This window comes from Pithys albifrons, chromosome 17 (assembly GCF_047495875.1).
Source record: "Pithys albifrons albifrons isolate INPA30051 chromosome 17, PitAlb_v1, whole genome shotgun sequence".
Classification (NCBI taxonomy): Eukaryota; Metazoa; Chordata; class Aves; order Passeriformes; family Thamnophilidae; genus Pithys; species Pithys albifrons.
The window spans coordinates 11,466,326-11,490,669 of NC_092474.1; the positions used below are offsets into that span (position 1 = coordinate 11,466,326).

The following is a 24,344-nucleotide window of genomic DNA, read 5'->3' on the forward strand; positions in this document are numbered from 1 at the left end:
ACATTTGCTTCCCAATTTTCAGATGGAGTTTTCAGGGAGCAGCATCTGAAAAATATTCCTGTCTCAGGAAGCAGCAGCGATCAGGACCTCTGATGGCTCTGCCAGACTATCGTCAGTGATGATTAATGAGACACCTGAGCTGTCACTCAGTGCTGCGAGGAGTCCATAAGCACCAAGATACATTAGGGAAAATGTCTGTGGGAGAAAAAGAGGGCTGAACTGGTAACTCCAAATCGCACAGACCCATAGGGAAATTCCTCTTGATGATACTCTCCAGGGAGTATCCCACCCCCAGGCAGTGTATGGAATCCCTCCCAACCACCATTGTGCTCCTGATTTCCAAGGGGATTTGTCCCGCAGGGGCCCTGCAGGTCCTGGCAGAAGAGGGAGTCAGGAGCCATTTCCACCTGCCAAGGGAGAGCAACTTAATGTCATTCAGAGCTGGGATCTCATCTCCAAATCCCTCCTTCTCTGACAAGAGGAAAAATCATCCACTCAAATCTTCAAACAGCATTTCAAAGCCTTTACATCACTCTCAAGATTAATTAGTAGCTAAATAATAATCCAGGATAAGTCTTATCAAGGCATAAGTACCACAACATGGTCAGTCAGTGATGTGGGGATCTGAGGCAGGAGGAAGCTTCATGTTCCTGGTTAAATCAACATATCCTGGGAAAATGCAGCCTCTTCCTCTAAGACAAATAGCAGTGTCAGGAGTTAATCCTCACCAGAGGAACATTTCAAAGCAAATTCACCTGGGGCAGAGGGTCTGTTTGCTTTATCTGTGCTCACCTCAGGCAGGGCAGAAGCAGAGCTCTCTCTGGTCTTTGTTGCTCAACCCAAGTGGCCACTAAGGCAATGGGTGGTGCCCCATGGAAGAAGGGTTATGGTGGGACAGAACTGGTGGTCAGGCAGGTCCTGAGGCAGGAGGTTCATACCCTGAGGATGGACATTAAATACAGGGACACCGTGTCTGACCTGGGGCAGGCTCAAATGCAAGCAGTGGCAAGAGCAGAAGGGACTCCGGAGGTTCCCTGTTATTTCCTCGTCCTGATCTTAAATGTCCTGGCTGGGCACTGAGCCCAGGGAGCTGGGACACAGCCTTTCCTGCTTGGAATGTTGCCTTTCCTGCTCTGTACTCCCATCTGGCACCGACATCCTCAGGATGCCATTCCTTTCCCGCCAACTCCCCTTTTGCCAGGCACCTCTAAACTCTAGGAAGAAAAGAAAAAAAAAAAAACCACAGCAGCAAGCTGGCTGCACCAGAACATTTATTTCATATAATGCATCATTTATTTTCAATTATCGTGGCGCTTTGCCCCCGCCCCCCTCCCTCCCTCCCCGCTGCTCGCAGCTGGAAAGTTTGCAGAGTTGCAAAAGAGCCTCGGAAGGAGCAGCGGCTCCGGCACAGGGTGAAGGGACAGGGGGGATGGGGATGGCACCGGCACCTCTTGCAGGGGCTGGCAGGAGGCTGGCAGCCCGGCAGGAGCAGGGAAGGATGGACGCCTCGGGGCTGTGGGTCAGACAAGGAGAGATGTCCCGGCTGTCAGCTCACCTCCGGATTAACGCGCTGAAGGAGGTGACAGCAGCGGAGCAGAGGCGGTGACAGGGACACGGCAGGGGAGGGCACAGAGAGGCATGAGAGCAGCTCTGTGGGCATCTCCTCCCTCCAGACAGTGTCACCCTCCCAGCCCCAGCCCTGCCCCTCTGCTCCAAGGAGCTGCTCTCAATGCCTTGGAGAGCCAGAGGTTGGGGAAGGAGCCAAATCTCACGGGAGACATCCAGACCTGAACCCTGGGATGCAGCTTGAGATACAGTTTTCACAGCTGATGGTTGAAAACCCCAAACCCACCCCAGTTACTGCATGGCCAGGAGATCTCCACGGGCCAGGCTGCCTCTGAGACCACAGTGCTTGTGTGAGTCCCACCCTGCCCCACAGCCCCATCCCACAGGAGATGCTGCAGCTGCAACCCAGGCATGAAATGTGCCATCTTCGACCCATACTTGCACACCAAGCAGCTTTTTTTATTCCCAGGTCTGCCTCAGCCAAAGCCATTTGAAGACCTCCAACATATCATGAAGAATTTTCTAATGGGGCTCAGCAGACTCCAAGATTTATATCAAAAAGCCCCAATTTATTGAATTAATGCTGCAGAGCCAAACCATGGCTGCTTAACAACTGGAGTATCAGTATTTTACAGCAACATAACTAATAAGGCCATTAATACAAACTGGGCTCACTCCTGACATTTATATCACTGTAAATCTCGCTCTCAGCACTGGAATTATTTATGCCATCCCAGGCACTCGAGAAGCGCTGTCATCCTTTATCAGGCTGAAAGATTTGAGCCAAGAAACAACGAATATAAACATAATAGAAAAATAAAAGGAGCTCAAGACAGGTCCCTGATGCAGAGTTGGGGGCTGTCCCTTGTTTCCCAGCAGGGATGGGACCAGGGGGGACCTGCAGTCCAGTCAGGCCTCTTGAAAATGAGCCCATCCAGTGTTCCTGGCTACAACTCCCCATGTGTACCAGGTGTGCCCTGAGCAAGAAAAACTCAGATTATTTTCATAGAATCACAGAAAGAGTTGGAAAGGATCTTAAGCATGATCTAGTTCCTACCCCCTCTGAGACTGCTTTTGCTCGGGGACCTGGGTGCACTTGGTGGAGAATATGGACACTGATCCCACTCTTACAAATTTTAAGCAGGGATTGCAGGTGCATCAGGAAGACTGAAAACTACAGAGGGTGAGAAAGGTTTAAACCGCCCAAAACCCCCATCCCCAGCACTAACCAAGCACCTGGGAAACTGCAAATAGGAAGGAGATGAGGGCAGAGGGGTGGGAAAGGAGTTGAGCCCGACAGACCTCGCTGAGTACTAATTATTTCTGGCATTATCTACACAGACAGATAAGGTTTTCATTAATAAACTTGATGAAGGTGTGGGGGAGCAGAGAGAGCAGCAGCACCGAGAGCCAGGCAAGAGCTGCAGATCAGCTACCAGCAGCAACAAAATGCAATCAGGACAGGGAGCAATTAGGGGCCCGGCCAGCAGTGGTGGCAGTGGGGGGACAGTAATTAGCTGCCAAGCCTGTCCTTTCTCAGCATTGTTGTGCACGCAGCCTCCTAATTCACAGCACGTTGGAAATGAAATCGTTAGTAATCTTTCATAGGCAGGGCCTTATTAAACCCTCTATCTGCACTCGGTTAATTGGAGGAGATAAAGCCCGGCCGGGCCGGCACGGGAAGGCAGAGAGGGAGATGCATCACCCACTTCCAGCCTCGCTGCTGAACAAACACGGGGCAAATGTGTTTGTGTGAGGGACAGGGCGGGCACGGGCTTTAAAACCACCCATTCTGCCTGGTGAAGGGACCTCAAGAGGCAGAAGGATGTGGGAAGGCTTTGGCTTGCAGGGAGTGTCCCCCCAGCCATGGGCTGTGGGGCAGGTAAAGGCAAGTCCCAAGGGCAAGGGGTGGTCCAGCACATCCCACCTGCATGGCCTCACCCCAAAGGCCTGCAGGAGGAAGGCAGTGGACTGAGTATGGGCTGGCCTCAAATTAAAACAGGAAAATCTCAAAACCATCTCAGTGAGAAAAAGTGCTGAGAGGCCAATGATTTGACAGTCAGGAGTTGGACTCAATGATCCTTGTGGGTCCCTTCCCACTCAGGATATTCCATGGCTCTCCTCACTACTTCTGTTCCTTTGCCCTCCACAGCAAAGCAGGCACTCCGGATCCTTGTGGGTCCCTTCCCACTCAGGATATTCCATGGCTCTCCTCACTACTTCTGTTCCTTTGCCCTCCACAGCAAAGCAGGCACTCCGGATCCTTGTGGGTCCCTTCCCACTCAGAATATTCCATGGCTCTCCTCACTGCTTTGGTTCCTTTGCCCTCCACAGCAAAGCAGGCACTCCGGACTACCGAGGAGGAGTGGCATTCCCAGGTGGGTGCAGGGGCAGTGTGCCATCATCCGTGGCCAGCATTCCAGTTCATTAAGCATGGCACTGCTCCGTGGGCACTGCCAGCCCTCGTTGGCTTCCCATGGCCAGCGATGCAGGGCATGGACAGGGATGCAGGGGATGCAGACCTGCTCCACCACTGCCTCGGGGCTTGCACTGCCCCATCACCCTTGCTTTGCTGCACAGAGTTCTCCCACAGCCCTGACAGCTCGGCAATGTCTCGCCATCCAAAAGGATCAGAGCTGTGACGGCAAGAGAGAGGCCAAGACAGGACTCCTCAGCAAGGGAGGGCAGCCCAGCCTGGCACAGCAGTACATGGGATGAGTTCACACTGCATCATGCAAGACTGAATAATGAAAAAAAATCCCACCTCTATCTTCTAGGATCTCGTTTTTCACACCTTACAGCCCAGCTTCTCCATAAGCCAAATCCAACCTTTCTCCAGCTCCTCTGGGCAGCAGCCGTGATTTGCCCTGCTTGGCTGTAATTAGCTGCAAAACCACCTCAAAAATTGCCTGGTTGAAGAACATTTAAGGACTGAAATAAAAATGGAACTGAGTCCCTAGAAAGCAAGCAAAATCCATCATGGCTAATTATTTGCTCTTGATTGTCAAAAAAAGGATGGATTGATGGAAGGAGGTGGTAAGCAGGATGATAGCAGGAGTGTTCTCAAAGGCAACCACTGCAGAAAGATCCAAAAGCAAGAATTTTCATAATCCACAGGCTGTTAATTATCTAAACAGAGGTCTCTTGGAGCTGCCTGAGTGAAGATTAATTAGTTTTTGAAATAATAGCTAAATTGATAATGGGAAGGAGTTTGGGTTCCAAAATAATGGCTGAAAATTAGCCAGCCTGTTTCTCCATTTCTCTTTGCCACGTTCAGGAGGACATTTGTCTCTGTTGCTTTTTCAGAAAAGGGCCATTAATCAAATCAGCAGATGGTCCTTCCCAAGCCTGGGGTGTTGCATAAACACAAAAGGGAGGAGAGGAGGAGGAGGAAGCAATCACCAACAAGTGCGAGGGAAAAAAATCCCCCAACCCCGTGATTAGCAATTCCAGAGTCAGTGTTCCCTGAAAGGGCTGGATCCGTTCAACTGAAGTAACTCTCCTGGAGATGAGGAACATCTACCATGACAAGCAGGCAACTCCAGGAAAGAGATTTGTCTGTCTTTAAAACAAATTACCTGCACTAATCCCAAATACCAGGATTTACGTCTCCTGGTTGACCCAAGTTTGATGCCCAAGTTGTCACCACCTGCCCAGGCTCTCGCCCATGAGTGAAACCACACGTGTGTCGGATTCGTTCCTGCGTGTCCCGGGGCTGTGCCTGCTGGCTTGTCCCTGCACAGAGAAGCTCCCCAACACCCTCTCCCACCCAGCTGCACGTTTCACAGCAGCATCTCCTGTCAGCATCAGTGACAGCTCTGCTGCCACACGCGGCCGAGACCACGCGAGGGGCTCAGGAGCTGTCAGATGTACCCGCGCATAAAGAGCTCAGTGCCACACGTCTTGTTTGCTGGGAAAGTCATCCAGCAGGAGCCTTGGGTCCTCTGAGTGCTCCCTGCTTCCCAGGGCATCCAGGCCTGACTTGGGGAGGACACTGGCCATTGTCACACGCAGGTGAGAAGCTCTGAGCACAAAGCATCCTCACAGCAGGTACCCCCACAGGTGGGACACTGCTGCCCAAAGGATGCTGCTGGCACAGCCAGGGGGGTCGGGGCGCTCCAGGGAAGCAAGTCCATGTCACAGCCAAGCAAAGGCACAGGCAGCTGAAGGCTGTCCCATCAATCACACCAGGCTTTGTTCACAGAGCCCCTTGGCTCGGGAAGAGTGTCTGCTCCATCACACACACAAGGCTGACACATGTGAAACCCTTCACAGCACTTATTGATGTGTGTTGCCTTGGATTTTACGGCACAATAAATAATGGGGGAGAGGCAGACACCCATCCCCTCAGTGCCTCCACACTGCATCCCACCCTTTGTGGCTGCTCAATCCCAGCACTGCAGATACACATTCCTCCCTGGATGTCATTACTCCACACCCTGCCAGTCACACACAGCTGAGGGATAGAAGGTCATGCCCCCCAGAACTTGTTCCCCTTCTTATTCAGCAACCTTTAGTGAACAGACATCATCAGCTACCAATAAAAAACATCCTTCCCAGCCACTAGCTATCTTTAGCATCCCACAGCCAAACAAGGGGCACGTGGCTCAGGGCAGGGTGATCTCCACAATCTGCTGGAGCAAAGTGCAAGGCTCAGACCTTCTCCATGAAGGTGACAGCCATGCCCTTTGCCACAGGGGTGGCCAGTAACCTCTTGTAGCCCACTGCCCTGCACTGAGCTCAGAGCAGAGCCCACCAACTGTCAGAGCCATCCTCACTTTCCCCACCCATAGGCAGGATCAGACTCAGCTGTTTGTTTCACTGTGGATGAGGCAGAAGCAGCACTCAGAGGAGAGATCCTTCAGGTAGGAGGAGCAGGTGTGCAGCAGGGTGAAGCCACTTGGTTTCTGAGCACAGGTCCTGGGCAGCACCAAGTACCCACTGCGGTGTAGGCAGTGAGCAGCAAACAGCTCATTAGTAACTGTGAGGCTCCTGCTGCTCTGCCAGCCTGGGCTGAACCGGCTCCCAACCTGGAACAACATTCCCCACCAGCAGCAGATCAAAGGCAAGGCTGGGAGAGGGAGGGGGAACACACCTTGCAGCTCCTGGTTCAGCAGCATCCTCAGCTCCTGGAGTGCCTGAGCTCTGGGCTGTGTTAACCTTGTGGTCTCGCCCCACTGCGATGCCTTAACCAGATTAATCGCCCCCACCATGGGCAAGAGAAGTCAAGTGGATGCTGTATCCTTGGCCATTACTCTGATTTTTCATGCTTCACCTACTGTGAATATAAAAAAAGAGATGACAGTGAGAGGGGCAGACCCTCAGCCCAGCACCCATGGCCACCCCCAGAGCACCCATCAGTCACTGTGCCCTTCACACTCCAAGAAGCCACTGATTTTTCCCCGGGTGTTGGGAAGAAGGTGGCTCACCAGCAATCCTTAAGCAAAGTAGAGGTACCTCTGCCTCTAGGAATGGCCAGGTCCCGTGCAGAGCCTGGGAGCAGTTCCTGAATCAGGTGTTTGGCGGGCATGGTGAGCTGGGGAGCAGCTCCAGCTCCTGGGCAGGATGCTGGGGCTTGGCTCCACTCAGACATCTCCATGCCTGGTGCTTTCAGCATGGGCTTTTTGCCATGTCCATGCATCTCCTGTCCAGCCCCAGGCTGTCTGCCAGCACACACACCAGCTCTTCTGGGCTCTCCTGCCCAGCTAACACGATGGCATGAGGATGTGGTCCCTCCTCCAGATTCCTTTCCAGTTATTTCCCAGCCCCAGGCACGGGCATGGTTTTTCATTCCCTTTTGCAAGGTGATTAAATGCTGCACTTGTAAAACACTTCATTCTGGGAAACAAATTATGCAAAACACACTCAGTGGGATCTCACACAAATGGATACAGCCAGCTGACAACGAGGACTCTGTCCCAGGGTTTACTTTTCAGGGACTGGGAGAAGCTGCCTGGCCAGCCTGCTCCATCCCAGGAAAGAGTGTCCAGCATGCACAGCACAGAGCTCTGGCTGACCCCACTCCATTGCAGCCCCCAGGGACCTCAGACCCTGCCCCTCCTCTTGGAAGGTCGTCTTGGTGGCAGGCACAGCACAGGGACAGGCTGGTCTGGAGGAGGCTTGGGTGTCACACAGAGCAACTCTGGAAGTTCAGCACATCTGGATTTCCTGAGGTCAGTTATTTTAACACTCACATGGGCTTTTCAGGTTACTTGCTATTGGCAGTGCCACAGCACTCATGGACTGTGCTGGGAGAAGAGCATCTGGATGGACCTTCATTTAGTGCTGTGTTTCTGAGCAGCCCCAGGATGCTCTACCCGTCCACAGCCTCCACAAGCACTTTCCCAGCAAGAGACCTCACTGACCAGGCAGATCTTTGCATGTCTTAGGCCACTAACAACAGGAAAGGAGGCTGTTTGGCTGTGCACAGGCACTTGTCATGGCAGGTGCCAGAGGAAGGAACTCAAGGATGCTCCAGGGGAAAGGACTGCAGGCAGGTAACATGCCTAGGACTGAAATCAATCCAATCTGGAGCCTGCCTTGGGTGCATTACTGTTTAAAAACCCTGAAAAAAAGAGAAATGAAGGTTTCCTGCCCCCGAATTGCTGACTCATTAGTGACTCAGGAGCTAAGTTTAGCTGTCAGCACCGGGGTGAGCGGCTGCTGGCCCCTCCTTAACCTCCTTATCAGACCTTTCAAGTAAACCCTTCACCAGCTCAGGAGAGATTCTGCTCACGCTCCAAGGGGATTATGAACCACCTTTGAAAGCTGGAATGAAGCACATGTGTGTACTGAGGTACACGCACAGCTTTCTGGTGGGGATGCAAGACCAGGGTGTACTCAGGTAGACACAGCTTTCTGGTGGGGATGCAAGACCTGGGAGTGGAGAGACAGCACTGAGTGCAGCAAGCTTGGGGGGTTGTCATAGCAACAGGGGATTTTAAAAGCAGTTAGGTGTGGTCCATCTGCATCGAGCAGAGGGATGGTGGAGAGCCCTGTGAACTCTGGGCTTCTCTGGTTCAGAGATGTGGTGTCAGGTGCTGCCTGACAACAGCAGGCAGACCCACAATGGGTCTGGAAGCCCCATAAGTGCTAGTACAACAGCTCAGCCTGGCCTGAGGAGTGGGGGTGCCCCATGGGGAGTTGCAGCCCAGGCCAATTTCCATACCAGGGTGCAAACCTGAAGACTTTCTGATTGAAGAAAAGTATAAATTTCTAAACAGTGACAATAACAGCACCACAGTTTGACCCAGCTCCAGGCCTCAATCACACCCCTTCCTGTCAGGTCAATCATTATATAACCTCCATAAAACCTTCATTGACTGCTTCCCAGGAACTCTGCCTGGAGAGCAGCTCAACTCCTGCACCGCTCAGACTGATCCAGAGCGCTGCTCCTCACTCCTCTCCAGCCCCAGGGCAGGAGCTGGGGGTCCTGCCCACCCTGAGCCTCTTGCACTCCCCCAGTGCTGGTGATGGGGCCCTTGACCATGGCAGGAATGGAGACAGGTCACTGTCACATGGGCTGAAGGCATTGTCCCTTCTCCACATGCTCGGCCTGTCCAATTCCAATAGCATTGCTGAGAACTCTGTTCTTTCCCATCTATTTTGTTTCCATGCACTAAAATTCAGTTCTTGTTGCTGGTACTTCTTCTGAACTTTCTCATCCCATTTTTTTCTTCCCTTCACTTTTTCTGCATTTCCAGGCTCTGTAATGGATGAAGCACTGTTGATTCTCTCTTTCCATCTATTTTTCCACACTTTTGGCTCACTGTGGGCACTCTGGCCAGGAGACACACTGGCACTGATTTCCCTGGCTAGGGCCATTCTCTTTTCATCAGACAGCTTCCAGGATGACCTGGAAGCCACAGAGACATGGGTAGTGTTGTGTTTATGCCTTCCTTCAGCATCCAACTCCCCTCTTATTTATGGGCTAAAGAAGGGGTTGTGGTAGCGATTCAGATGCTTCCTCCCAGTCTGGAGAGAGGGGGGGGGGCAATGTACATCTGCACAGGGGAGATAAGGGAATGGGGCATCTCCAGTGCCTGGGATTTTATTAAAGGAGAGCTGGCTGGTGAGATCCTATCGCTGCCCAGAAATATCTGTGACTTCATCCTCAACTAACGCGGACCAAAACAAATGGAGCGAGCAGGACGAGCAGACTGGGTGCTCCTGTGAGGCAGGATGGGCACAGAGGGAGGGGGGCTGCCCCTCTCTCCAAGGGACCCTGAGTCACACTGTCCCCAAGGCTGGCCAGCAGTACTGGTGGTGGATAAGCCTGAAGCAGTTTAAACCAGTCAACTGCCAATAAAGTGGCAGTGCCAGACCTACCCACAGTCTGGAACCAGAGCTGGGTTTTAAACCTGCCAGGCCCCCATTTGTTCAGGGACATGAGGGACAGGGACAGCTCTTGGACAGCCAACATCTCCCTTCAAAGGCACCAACTTGCAGCCCTCCAGCCCAGCTCAGATAGTCCCCCCTACCGCTGTCAGCCCAGTGGGTGCAGCTGGAGAACTGTGCCCAAGTGTTTTCCCACTCCACACTGTTTTCCCTGGGAAAGCACAGTTGGTTTGCCAGGGTTTGTTCCCACCTCTCTGCTCCATGGCAGAGGGAATTGGGCACCACAGCAGCTGAAAAGCAGCTGCACAGCGCCAGGTGTTGTTCTGGCAAAGCCCAGGATGAGTTAACAGACAGGTGAAGCTCAGATTTCCAGCTCCTTTCCTTCTGTCCTGACACCTGGGAGCCTGATTTATCTCAGAAACCATCATGTGCTGCTTGTTCCTCTCAGGAACAAGCACGAGACAGGCAGCAGTGCAGGGAGGGATCCCTGCCAACAAACACTGCTCATGCTGAGCATGGCCAAGAGGAGCTATGAGGAGAGGGCCCAGTGCCAAAGCAAGGTTCACTTTGATCCCACAGTGATCTGGCAAAGGGGTTTTGGAGGGCAATGAGAGCCTCACCACGGCTCATGGGGCACAGACAGGTGCAAACAAGAGCCAAGCAGTGATAGTGATCTTCTTGTCAGGCTAAACCCCACAAAGGCCACATGAATAACAGCAATAAATTCTACCCCCCCTTCAAAAGGAAGGGCAGGTGTGCAGGAGTCAGCTCTGAGCCCTCTTGACAAGACAAAGAGGATGCAGCCTTGTCACTGTGCCCCCTCCAAAAAGCCTCGGCACAGCTGCCAGCTCATGGCACAGCACAGCCCTCACCTGAGTCACAGGGGCCTCGGTGCCACCTCCCACCCAGCCAGGGGAACAACAGGAGCCTCATCATCCTCCCTTGAATGGCAGAGCTCTGCCCTCCCCACTGCTCTGGGGAAGAGGAGCAAACATGGAGCCCCCGCAGCCGGGTGTGGGGGCAGAGCCTGACAGCACCTCACCCGGGGTGGGCTCTGCTCTGAGGGGAAGACTTCCAGCAGTGCTTGGGAACAAGCTGTGCAGGCTAGGAAAGCACCAGGAGAGGATTTGCTGGGCTTGTGGCACCAGAGAGAGGAAAACAGGCCAAGCAGGGAGCAGACATGAATGTTCCTGGAAGGACCATCATGTCCATGTAGGGAGCTCAGAGCGGCTTCAGGAAGAGGGAGACATAGAATTATAGAATCATAGAATGGTTTGGGTTGGGAGGGACCTTAAAGATCATCTACTTCCAACCCCACTGCCATAGGCAGGAACTCCAAGAGTACATCAAGAGCAACAAAATTTGGGGAAATGAGCAGGCCCAGCTGCACTAAAGCAAAGAATGTGAAAAATTTTCTGTTAGCTCCTCTCATTCCCCTGTAAACACCAGCCTAGAAGCACCGTGCCTGATATTGCAGCATGCCCAGCTCAGAAGGTGTCCCACACAGGCGAAAACACAGATCTGGGAAAGCACAGCACACCCAACCAGAGAGCAACATGTGTCAGTGGCTCGTGGCTCTGAGGGTGACAGCCCACACCCCATCAGGACAGCTCCTAGACAGCAAGGCCAGTGTTGACCAACCTGCCTCATGAAGTAGTCCTGCAGCTGGAGAGAGTACTTGTGTGCTTCTCAGGCTGGGATGGTTACAGAGCAGCTTTGTTCCTTCTGGACTTCACAATTCCTTGCTCAGGAAACTCTGGAACCATTGTGGTGGAGGCAAGAAAGCCCCTTCGGGTGAAAGGGAGACCTGGAAACCCTCAGGTGATAACCTCCTCCTTCCACATCATCTGTTACCTGTGACTGAAGATGCGCTGCCTGATCCATCCAGGGCAAATAGTGCTTGTAAGGACAACGCAGTTATTGAAGGGCTGTACTGGTCAGTCTGCAGAGACAGCAGGTGTGTTACAGGGGCAGCCACAGAGCTGCTCTTCCTAAGCTGTCACATGCTGATGGGAAAAGGAAGGATGTGTGAAAATCATCCTCACCCACAGCAAGCAAGAACCAGGGCTGACATACAGCTTTAACAATTTATTAGCTAACACACTGAAGGAATGAGAAAGGCTCACGGGATTGAGGAAGAAGTCTCTTTCCTTTATAATTTATAAACATCCAGAATGTGATAATCTTGGAATTAATATAATGAGTATGTTCAGCAGGAGCATTGGCTCTGGAATGCAGCACCAGCAGCCACCAAAAGCTGCAGGAGACTGGGAAGCACCCTTGGCAGGAGGTTCTGGGACAGCAGCTCCATGTTCATTCCCACACAGTCACACCAATCACTGCCCTCAGCTGTGCCTTATTGACATCAGCTCCCCTCCGTGGGTCCACAGCTGCCCCCATGCCCCACCCCATGCCATCAGAGGGGACACCAGAGACATTTAGGAATTTAGGGCAGGCAGCAAGAGCAGAGTGTCAGGAGAACACGATTCTGGCTTGGTTTGCACTGTGCTGCCCTAAGCCAGACTGAATTACCTTTTACACCACTACACTTCAGCAGGGAGAATAAATAACAAAACCAGAAAGCAGTAACAGGGAACTTCCTCCTGTGACAGCTGCCAAGGGAAAAGAGACCCTTTTACTTCAGCTCCTGTGCAGGTTTGAGATCCCTCAGTGCTGAGGCATTGGGCATTTGTGAGCAGCACCAGGGGTGGAAGGGAACAGCCAGAGCTCCTGACGCAGCTCCAAGCTGGGTACGGAAGGAGAGTCTATTTAAAGGAGTCGCAGCATTTCTAACCTACCTTCCTTTGAAAGGAAAAAAGCCCACCTAAATATATCCTGCTAGAATTAGGGCTTTTACCCTGTTTGCCTCCTGCAGCCCATTGTCCAGCACACCAAGAGCTGTTTCCCTGGAAATGGCAGTGCAGGCTAATTGCTGTTTGAAGCCTTTCCTCCTACAGAGCAGCCTCGGAATGCCGATCCCTTCCCTGACAGCTCTCTGCAGAACAGGCTTCCCAAGCTATTTCTCCCCAGTTTTCTCCCTCTGCAAGATTTAACCAGAAGAATTTCCCTGCAGAAGCCACCCTAGGGTGGGTACAAAGGGGCAGCTGGTGGGGACACCCACATTGACAGCTCCAGCTGAGCTCAGGGGACCCTCAGCAGTGGGATGAACCTGCAGCCTTCCCTACAGGTGAGGAGTCAAGACAGCCAGGAAGGGAAGAAATGCAAGCAGGAGCAAAAGCACATCTGATTTATGCTTTTTTTTTGCCTAAGTTCATGAGAAAAGCAGGTTGTCAGAAGGCAGAGCAGGCATTTGGGTGACAGCTTCTTATTTAGTGTAATTGCTACGCCTCAGAAAAAAAAGAAAAAAATATGCCTTATCATGAGCCAAGAAAATTTTCCTTCAAGAAATCCTTAAGATTTGTTGTTTCCATTGAGCTCCTCAGGGGAGAGCCCTGCTCCCAGACAGCAGCTGGGGCTGGGGAAGCCACTTTGTGGGAAGGGAGGAAGGCTGGGTAAGAATGTGGCACGGCAGTGCCCTCTTTGGGCACAGCCACCCACCGTGTGTGGTTCAAACTGGGCTCAGCTACGTCTCTCCTTCCTGAGCTGGAACACACAAGGAACTTCATTCCTCACTGCAGCAGAGTGAGGCTGGAGATGCACATACAAGCAGGGATTTGCTCTGGCAGTCTCACCCTTACCAGAAGGGCTGGCAGACCCAGCCTACAACATGACTCACCTGCAAGAGGAGCCCTCCAGATCCCCCTGTTTCATCCTGCCACAAGCTCATCACACAAACCCCATGAGCATAGACCAGGCGACTGGAGAAACTGAGGCACTTGGCTCCATTGGAGAAGCAGTCTGAGGAAGTTTTGAGGAAGCTTTGACAAGAAAGGTGCTTAAGAAAGGTACCTGGAGCCAAGAAACAGTATCCCTGCAGCTTGAGTCAAACTTCTGAATGGGCAGTGCTCCTTCAGCCTTGCTTTGCTCCAGCCCTTCTTGGCTGCAAGTCTGGTTGGGCTTTCCAAGGGGAAAGGCAGCTGATGGAGACTATTCCTGGGTTCTTTGCTGGCACACAACAGCACTGTAATCAATCACCTCTGAGGTTAATTAGATAGGGTTCTTCAACACGGTCTCTGGAGGGGCAAGATTTCATTTTTCCATGTTAAGCCCTTTTAATAACACTGATAGGTCTCACCATCATGATACCCCTGCGATGCTCCCCATTGTACCACTGCCAATAAAGGGGGAGTCTATTGCAGGAGTTCAGGGGTGAGCTACGGAGAAGCACAAACAGCAGAGAAAGCTGAACAAGTCTAGAAATTGTCAGCTTTAGGAGCAACTCCAGAGTCCAACTGTGCTCGAGCCCAGGGCAATCAGCCCAGTGCTGCACAAATAGCACATGGTATTGGAGTCACAGGAATGCCTCTGGCTCGTGCCCTGACAGATTTCACAGGCGCTGGAGGTGCCTCAGAGCTCTAAGAGGCACCACACACACTCAAAGAAAAAAAAGGACATTGTCCTCAGCATAACCCAACATAACTATTTGCTAGCAAAACTGACTTGGTGTCTCTGTCACTGGACCTTGCAGGTGTTTGGTGTGCATGTGTTGAGGGTAATCATGTCCCTGCCAGGAGCCCAGGAGCTGGACATCCCAGAGGACATGGCCATGCTTATCTCCAGCACAAGCTGAGCGAGCAGCTCAGAGGGTGAGAGCTAATCTATGCAGCCCTAAACGAGCAGCAGCTCTCTCATACCTGCAGCCTCCCTGGGGGGAAGTGGAGAACAAGGTCTGAATGGGATTAGTGCAGAGCAGAGAGGGATATCTATGGCCATGCCTTGGCTGCTGCCAGGGACATGCCTGGGGAAGGGGCTGCTTTGGCTGTCCCCATCATGCCGAGGGCTGGAGGCCAGGAACGCCTCCATGGGTCTGCTGAGGAGTGAACAGGTCTCCAGCCTCACATCCCTTACTTTGCAGTCTTAATCATTTCTGATCAGACTGATATTCCCAGTGACTAACCATGGGATAAGGCAATGGAGAAGCATCTGTAAAACACTAATTACTCCCACTGCAGCCCTTACCCATTCCAAATTAAGAGATCCCACCAACCCTTCTCCCTGAGGAAAAAACCCTTCTGTGACGTGAAGCACTATGAGGAATGAGCTCCCTTGCCCCTCTCCTTTCAGTCTATTCCATCCTCATACTTCCCTGTTATCCTAAGAGCCTGACTCCATCTCAGGGGTTTATTATGCACATGGCTCAGGCTGCTGAAGAACACAGAGGTCAGGGAGTTGCAAAGTCACCCCAACAGCACCAGCACTTGTTCCTGCAAAGTGCAATAAGCTCCAGAAGAGCTTTTCATTAGCAACCCACTGGACTACAAACCACTGCAGTACTGAGCAGAAAACTGCGGTCCATGATCAGCCCTTTGCCAGGGAAATACCCCTTGCTGCACAACTCTCATCCCCAGCTGGGAACTGGCTCCTGGCTGAGATTACTCCTGCATGATCCCTGAGGATCCTACAACCCAAAAGCCATTCTCAGGGCTGGGAGTCACAGCAGGAACTGAGCTCTGGACATAACTTGGCTGAAGGATGTGCAGTCAGGTGGGGCTGGGACTGTGCCGCCCTAGAGCAGGGATGATGTAGAGGGAGTGCTGAGTAGATCAGAGGACAATACAAACCTTATCCAGCCATGTCCAAGGCTCTCTGAAAAGAACCTTGGGGCTTGGGCTCAGACACATTTATGCCTGTTGCCCTTTGGCCCATGGCAGCATCCACCTTCACCAGCCCCCACTGCCACTGTTCTCAGGAGACCATGCTCTGTATTGCTTATGCACACAGGAAACAGCTCAAACCAGAGAGAAAAGGGAGAAGGAGGAAAACTCCTTGCTCTCCATTCACCTGCTAACCCTGATGTCCACCCTGATCTCCCCTCCAACTCATCTGCATCTACAGCCCTTGTTCCTCAGCCACCTGCATGGTCCAGGAGCTGGCAGAAAGCCAGGACCCCAGCTCTGAGTCATTAACCTGCTTCCTGTGACCAGGTAACCCTTCCTCAGCCCGCTGCAGCCTCCCCCAGGGCTGGCAGGGTATGGTGCTGCACAACCCCACTGCCCCTCAGCTCTGGAAGGCTTGGGCTGCTCCCTCCTCCCCTTTGGCTTCATGGAAATGCATAACAAGATCTTGGCCCAAACTGAGGAAATTGCCTTCCTTTATCTTGCGAGTGCCTTGCCCAGGCTAACTGGGGAAGGAGAACCCAAGCAGCAGCCAGAACACTGTTCTGCAGATAGCAGAGCCCAGCAGTGAAGGAGTCAGCTGCCCCTTTGCCCCTCAGCTTTCCATTTCCTTTGCATTTCATGTTCAGGAGCTGCCCAGCTCAGCATCTGAGCTGGAGGCCTACAAAGGGCAGGGAATGCTGCAGGGCCAGATTCCTGCTCTGCAGGTCAGCCATGGAGAGAGGAGACAGGCTCCCTGCAGCCTCTGCTCACCACATCACGAGGCATGGCCAAGTGCACAAGGAAGAGGTCAGACTCAAGAAACAAAACCAGAAACCCTGTGGCAGCATCCTGGCACACTCAGCCTAGGAAGAAGCAGGTCACACTTCTCCATGGATACTTGGACCAAGATATTAAAGAGGATCATCACAGCAGGCAGGCAATGGTCCAAACTCGCTGTTTGGAGGCATTTGAGAAGGCAGGATTTGCCTGCGTGAGCTCCCAGAAATTATCCCAACTCTCCCCACAGCACAGAGTTCACTGTGGCATCAGAGGCTCTTCCTGCAGGATCCTCTGTAACAAATGGCCCAGCAACCATGCCAGATGGATAATCAATCCAGGCACTGCTCACCACCCGCTCCTGGGAGCGAGGAGCACTTCCCGTGCCCACAAACAGGAACTACAGATCAGGCTGAACTGGAGATGATGGTGGAGGGTAAAATCCATCATGTACAACAACTGCTACATTGGCAGGCTCAGCAGGGTCTGACCAGGGATGAGGCTGCCAGAAGATAAAACTGGGCTATTTTGCAATAATTTGTCCAAGCCTGCAGGAAACACGAGGGTTTCAGCAGTGACTCTGGAGCCAAACCAAGAACCAGGACCTCAGCACAGGTTTCACACAAATACACTCACTTCCAGTTAACCCCAGCCCCATATGAGGGGAAGGGGAGCAGCTCTATTTCCCCATTTTCCAGTGGTCCTTGGGAAGCATAACAAGGTGAAGGCAGTGGTTTGACAGTGGATGAGATGAGGTACTTTGATAAATCCCCAACTTCTTTCCCCAAAGAGCCATCAGGGAGACCCTCCTCAAGATGTTCTTGGTTTAGATGGCAAGACACAGCCCACTGGTTCATGAATGGGAGAAGAGAGAGCTTCTCCATTCCCAAAACACCAGAGGCTGATCCCCTCCCACAACCCAGTACCTACAGCCACAGAAATGGAGATAAAATTGAATGTGAGCTGCAGAGGTTGAAGTCTCCCTGTTCCTGCTTGGACATTCTCTGAGTATGGGGCTGGAGGCTCTGCCCCTCAGCCCAGCCCATCCTTGAAGAGCCATGCCTCACAGATAAACAGCTCAGCCAGCTTCAGAGCAATTGGTCATAGGGCTACGTGTCAGCAGAGCTTCAGCACAGCATCTCTGCAGCTCTGAGCAACAACCTGTACCAGGGAGAGAAGGAAAAAAATCAGCCTTGAGCCATCACACTGCAGAGACACCATCCCCGGTGCTGTTGGCTTGAAGGACAAGCGTGGAGTACCTAATTCTCTTTGGCCTCATTGATTTTCTGCAGCTCTGCCCTCAGATCTACAGCAAGGTGGCTTGTTCAGCCTTGCAGCAGCTCTGGAGGAGGATGAGGCCAACCATATCCTGCTGGGGCAAATGAAACAAAGGGCAGACAGCAAAAGCCACGGCAGGATGGTTGGTTAACACAGCCATGAAGCGAAGACGGCACTCCTGCCCCTTGGCCTGTTCCCATGCCCAAGGACAGGGACTGCTTTGAGCAACACTGGGGTGCTGGGTGTCAGTCAGCTCCTCAAATCCCCAGGAGGCAGAATCCACCCAGAGCCAGCTCTGCCTGCCTGGCAGCCACACTCACAGGCTTTTCAAGTCTCTCAGATCCCAGTCTGGAAAGCAAACTACAGCAATTACCAGCACTCACTGCTGTGAATGGCAACACTCTGTAAATAAATTACATCTCGGAAATTAATAAGTGTTGCCTAATTGAGGCTTAGCATCTTAAATTCCTAAAAATCCTTATAAGGCGACAGGAAAGGAAGAAGGAAAGACATTTTCTAGTCCATAGAGCCCTAATCCAGCCCTAGCAGTAGGCAGGACACCCAAGGAGACTCAGCCCTGCCTGTTGTGAGGTTGTCATGCTCCAGCACCAGGATATGTACACCCCAGGGTCAGACCAATTTCTCCTGCCAGCAGAGCAGCAGCACTGCAAATGGCTTCTAAATATCAAAATGGTGCTCGAGTTCTTCTGAGGCAGAGCAGAGGGATGAAAAGGAACCAAATCAGTGAGCAGCAGTCCAGCCTGGGCCTTTGTACGTGAGGCACAGAACCCTTGGGCATTCAGCATGTGCAGTGGAGGAAGCTCAGTGTTCCTCTCCTCCTCCTCCTGATGGCTGGAGTTCTTTGGTATGTCCCACCTCAGTGAGAAGCTGGTATGGATGAGCTTTGGTTACCTGGGAGCATTGGGAGCCTCTGGTGCTGTGTGAGGAAATCACTTTGGAGCCAAACATCACAGATTTCCAGCAGACAACTCCCCTGGCAGCCTCCCCTGGGCTGCCAGCTCTCCCATGCCAAGTCTGCTCCATCCAGCCTCCGAGCAATCTGTCCCTGTGCAGGGAGCAATGTGTTGTCCAGATCTTTTCCTTGCCTGGAGCACACATGGACTCGTGCCCGATGAGAAGCCAGAACTCCACTTCTGTGTGATGCTGAGATTTTGGTTCTCCTTCAGATTCCTCCCATTTGCCTCCCAGTCACCCCGGGGTTCCCAATGGACTCCATCCCCCAGCCTGGTAATGGGAGATGAGGAGACAGGTGACTGGGACATGAGTGTTTTCCAGACTTCCAGCTCACCGCCACTGTTGTCTCCAAGGATCCCTCAGTGCAGGCTGATGGACACACATCCCCCAGCACACAGAACTGGCACTGCCATGGAGCCAGTGTCCCCTTCCCTGCCCCACACACCAGGCACCTTGAAGGTTAAAGCATTAATCCCCTTTTCTCCTGCCCACATCATTAACACACCCAGGTAAGCAGCAAACACCACCCCTGATGCTGAGCACTGGTTTTCCTCTCCACTAACTCCCTGGGGCCTGGCATGGAGAAGCCTTAATGGATCCGACACAACTCCTAGCACAGAGGAGCTCCACTGTTTGATGCAGAGTTTAATTTGATTTCTCACTTGAATAGCTGAGACATCCTTGATGTGCATCCTTCAGCTCCTTCCAGACAAATCTGCTGCATACAATTAGCACCAGGAGTCACCTGCACTCACCACCCTTCCCCTCTGCTCCATTCCAACCTCCACCAGCACCTCACAGAGCAACCCCACTCCCACCTTTGGAAGGGCTTTCCATGGCATTGACCCTCCTCCAGCAAGGGGACAGCAGGGATTAAACAGTGGTGACAGGGAGATGATGGAGGAGACCAAGGCCAAGGCAGGAGCTGCAGCAGCTCCCCCAGCTCAGTCTCCACAGCAATCCCTGAGGGAACACAGTCCCAGGCAGCAGCATTCCTTTCTGCCCCAAGCTGCTCTGTTCCTTCCCCAAACCAGCTGCATTTCAACAAGACTTGGCTCAGCTCTACAGCCCCTCAAAAGCACCACAGTACACTGCTCTGGAAACAGAGAAAACGCTGTGATTGCCACGAAAATATGGGAAGCACAGGTGGGAACATGATGTTCCTTTTTCCTTATGTAGAAGTCTTGAGGTTTTTCTGGCATCTGTTTTCAGGACATACTGAACTTCAGCCTACAATCCCCAAAGCCTGGGCCACAGACAGTGAACCAGGGTCACTGTCAGGACAGGAGGGAGACCCACAGCCTCCCAAAACCTTGGAGAACAATATCCTGTACCATAGTGAGGTCTTGCCTGAGGGTGGAGAGCCCCCACAGGCTCTGTCTGTTCTCTGTCTGGTTCAAAACTCACTGGTGAGCCAGCTCGACTGAATCCATTCCCTTCCCAAAGCTCTGAAGCACAACAGTTGATTTAAAATCTTACAGCAAACTGTTGGGGAGTGAAAAATGGATTTTCAGGCATTAAAGCCCAGACCGAGGAGCAAACAGACACCTTTGATTGAGAAATCAATGGTTGGGTTTTACAGCACTTCACACTAAGCAGCAGCAGAGCCCTGCATGTGCCTCACCCCTCCAGGGCAGGGCGGGGGGAAACCAGCAGAAATAACAAAGTGAGACACTCTGGTACTTCCCATGGTCTCACCAAAGCCAAAAAGGCTTTGAGGACCTTCAGTCCATGGGGCAAAACACATTTTCAAAAGAGCCCCTTTGGATGATAAACTGATAGGGGAAGGGTCCATGCCATAACTTCCAAAAAGGGCTTCACCTGGCTGTTCTCAGGGCTGAGGGCTGGACTCTCCTCACTCCCTGACCCAGTGGGTGACATTTCTGCCCATGGCAGGAGGTTGGAACTAGATGGTTTTTAATGACCCTTCCAACCCAAACCATGCTGTAATTCTCTGATCTGTCCCAGTCCACTTCACGAGGTGATTCCCACCCAATGCAGCACAGGAGCTGCTGCTGATCTGCCCATCAGCCCTGGGTGCAAAAAAGGAAAATAAAAGAAAAAAATAGGTAAAACAAAACCAGAGCTTGAGATTGATGAAGATGCCAGAGGGAAGGAGCAAGTCACAAAGAGAAGAGGAGGAACAATCTTTGCACCCAACAGGGATGTTACAAGAGAGAGAGACATGCTGACAAATTAAAACAGACCAGAGAACCCCTGATATGTTTTAAAGCCTTCTCTCAGCTTTCTTCTTCTCCTTTGTGTGTTGAAAATTCATCTTCAATTGCAATCACAATGCCCCCAGAGGGAAAAACACCCCAGCACAAGGCAGACTTCCCTCTAGGCAATGTGAATCTGTATTACCAGAGCAAAAAGGCTTTCATCTCAAAATCATTCGTTTCCAGAGCACTTGACCCAAAAGGAAGTCTTCTTTATTTCTGTAAAAGTCACTTTCTCTACCGAAATCCTGTGGCCTCAGAAAGGAGCTAGGAGGCAGCTTTCTGAAAGTCCATTGTCTGCTAGGAGCTTGGCAGCAGCAGCAGGCAGTGCCCACCCTGTGACCCTCCACAGCCCCAGCACTGCCAGGGAGGGCACAGGGCACTGATGGGGCACAGACCAGCCCTGCTCTTGCAGCACCAGGATGACAGCAGACCCCAGGGCTGGGAGCTCAGAGTCCTCCCCTGCTCCTCCTCAGTACTGCCCTTATGGGGAGGAAAAAGGAGTAGCTGGGATATCTGAATTGCCTTTCCCGTGAGGATGCAGCCTGCTGGAGGCACTGGTTGGGGAGCAGGCAGAGGCAGCACACACACACTCACACTTTGGTGGTACATCACCCAGAGGATGGAGCGGCTCTGTGGAGGCTCTGCATCCCAACAGCATCCCAGAGCAACAAACTGGCTGCAGCCCCATGTTCCTGTGGGGACAGTGCAGGGCTCCATGACACTGCACAAAGCAAACCAAACACAGCTGTTTGCTGGCACAGCCACACAGGAGCAGAGCTCCTGCTTCCCTTCCTTCTGGGAAGTGGCACAGCACAGGCAGCTCTGCACTGGGCTGTCAGGAACAGATTCCCACTGCATTGGAATTAGCAGCAGGTACAAACAAACCTGCTCCCTTCAGGGATGGGGGAGTCACACCTGCCTCACTGTTTTCTGAGAAGCAGGTACAACAGTTTTGTCTGTTCCAGGTGCACCATCCCCAATTCTCTGTCAGCAGCACTGAGCAAGATGTCAGAGGCAGAGGGGATTTTTAAATCAGCTTGGGTGGTCACCAGCTAGTTCAGGCTGGGCTGATTTCTGCATGTCCTTGGCAGCATTTTTGGGGAGGCTCTTTTGAAGCTGTTTCCTTCAGCTGAACCGTCACCTCACAGCCCCTCTTTTTTCTGACCACCCCAAGGAAAGTGCCATTCCTTAAGGAATATAACTTTTAAACCTCTCTGAGATTAAAATGTTCTATTAGACTAATTTTTAGGATGCATGGAGAAGAAAGCTTAAGCTAGGCAAACTAATGGAAAAACTGATTAAAGCAGTGGATGCTATCAGGGAAGTGAGCAATTTCCTGTAAGCACCATAACCAATGCCATTTCTGCCAGAGCAGACCTGTCTCTTCTTCCCAGCAACATTCCCTCTACCTGCCCTGTTCCTGGAGCCTCTCTCAACAGCTCCAATAGTGTGATTCACCTCAGTGACCTTTTAGCTGCCACCTGCTCGGGACACAGCCATGGCACATTTGCCATTGTGTAAAAGCAGCAGCAGCAGCAGCAAACAGAACACCTTAAATAAATTTTCAGAGGCTGCAGGGTGTTGTAATTAATCACAGAGTGATCCACAGGCAGTAGCAGGGAGGGGAATGCACAAGGCAAGGCTGAGTGAGGGGTGACACCAGGATCCCCTTCTGCTGCCTGTCCCCACCCTGCCCTGCCAGAGGCAACAGGGGCTGAGGGATGAGACACCAGGGAGCAGCTGCAGTGGGAGTCAAGGTCAGGCTCCGTTTCACAGCTCATCCCATTCTGTGAGTCCCATCAAATGACAGTTTTCCCAGTTTGCTTTGTTTGGGCACATCCTTGATCAGCAAGTAAGTAACCCTCACTGCCAGTGTCTGCAGAGGTGTAAAGTCCAGCCTGCTCCAAGCCCACTCTCTGCCCTGCTGAACTTGCATCTTCCCTTTCCCACATTCCCAAGGGCCCAGACCCGCTGACACAAACAAGAGATGTCAAAGGAAGAGACAGAAGGAACAGCTTAAACACCCTGCACTGTATCCCTCCAAATCCTCCCTTGGCACACAACCAGCCCTCAGCTCTCCCTATCCACAGTTACCTCCTCCTGCACTCCCTGTGAATGTACTCCCTTGGGATGATGGTTCCTGCTCCCCACCCAGCAGCTGAATTGCTGCACCAAGGGACACAAAGTCTGGGGACTGCTTGGGAAAAAAAAACCAAACAAACCAGGAAGCCTCAAATTTTCCTGAGGTTAGGACACAGCACATCTCTGTCAGAGTGCCTTCCTGCCTTACAGTGATGCTCTGCCTCCACAGCTCCCCATATTTATCAGCAGAAGCAAATGGAATAAGCCTGACCCTGGGAGAAACCACCACCAACACCACTTCAGAAAGTCATCAAGAACTCTTGGACTCACCAGAATGGCAGAAATGGCGAGTTGGGAACCGGCAGGACTTCTCCAGGGTGAGCTGCATGAGCCCTCTGCTCCTCCCTCCCTCATCAAGGACAGTGGTCAAGGCAGAGTTGTTCTCCTGCTTCAGAGGGGCACTGCCCTCCCCTGTAGAGACAGAGACAAGAAAAGGAGTTTTTATTTCCTGACATTGAGCAGAAAACTAAAGCACAAGTCCTAAAGGCTGTGGTGGAAATGAAGTGCCAGCATTCCCCCTGAGCCCCAAGGTCAGCCCACCTGTGTCATGCTTCCTCTTCCTCCCTTGCTTCAGCCCCACTCCCTGCTCTCTCTGGAAGGCTGGCATCTCTCCTGCTCTGACCGGCTGCTGAGCAACACACCAAAGCACTGCAGAGCAGAGGGAAAAAACATATATATAGCAGCCTTTGAGCCATGCTTTTAATATTTCATCTTTCTTTTTCTGCCAGAAGAAAGTAAATTCCTTATGCTGGCTGGGCTGCAACCTCAGCACCACATCGCTGTGCCTCAGACAGCCCTGGCTGCCAGCCCCTCCAGGCAGATGGGGAGTGCAAGGCTCATCTTCCTCCCACACAACCCCTTCTGCTCCAGCAGCCCTCGACACTGGTCAGGCAGCACAGTGGGGATGAGGCACTGAGGGGGCAGGAAGGGCTGTCTGCAGGAACTACAGAAGTCATGATACCACAGAGAACCCCTGCACTGAGCTCCATGAGGAACCTGCTGGACCCACTTGGGGCAGAACTCACCTGGGAAAGGTGACAGGTCAGCAGGCACCAGGTCACCCCGAGTGACATCTGCCAATCCCCACCATCAGGCTCCGTGTCAGAGTCAGCCGCCATCCCACCCGCACACAAACTATCCATCAAGCATCATCTGTGTCAAGCCGGTTTTTATTTTTAAATTTAATGTCTGTAAAGTATTTTGGCTTTAAATTATTCCGCTGCCTCCCTCGGTTCAGCGGCGCTTCCCCGTCTAGACAGAACAATCTTGTTGTCAGTGAAACAGATTCGCCCTGACATCCCTGCCGTGATGCCGCTGCTATTTAGTAGAA

The 24,344-nt window shown here is 52.2% G+C and overlaps 1 long non-coding RNA gene across 1 annotated transcript; it reads right to left on the reverse strand.

Annotated features, from left to right (window-relative positions):
- Positions 1-1,352: 1,352 nt before the first annotated feature.
- Positions 1,353-24,123, reverse strand: LOC139679722 (uncharacterized). The gene is made up of 3 exons (XR_011699228.1): positions 24,040-24,123; positions 23,285-23,425; positions 1,353-1,513 (listed from the first exon to the last, which is right to left on the reverse strand). It is a non-coding gene; the product is annotated as an uncharacterized lncRNA (long non-coding RNA).
- Between the last annotated feature and the right edge of the window lie 221 nt (positions 24,124-24,344).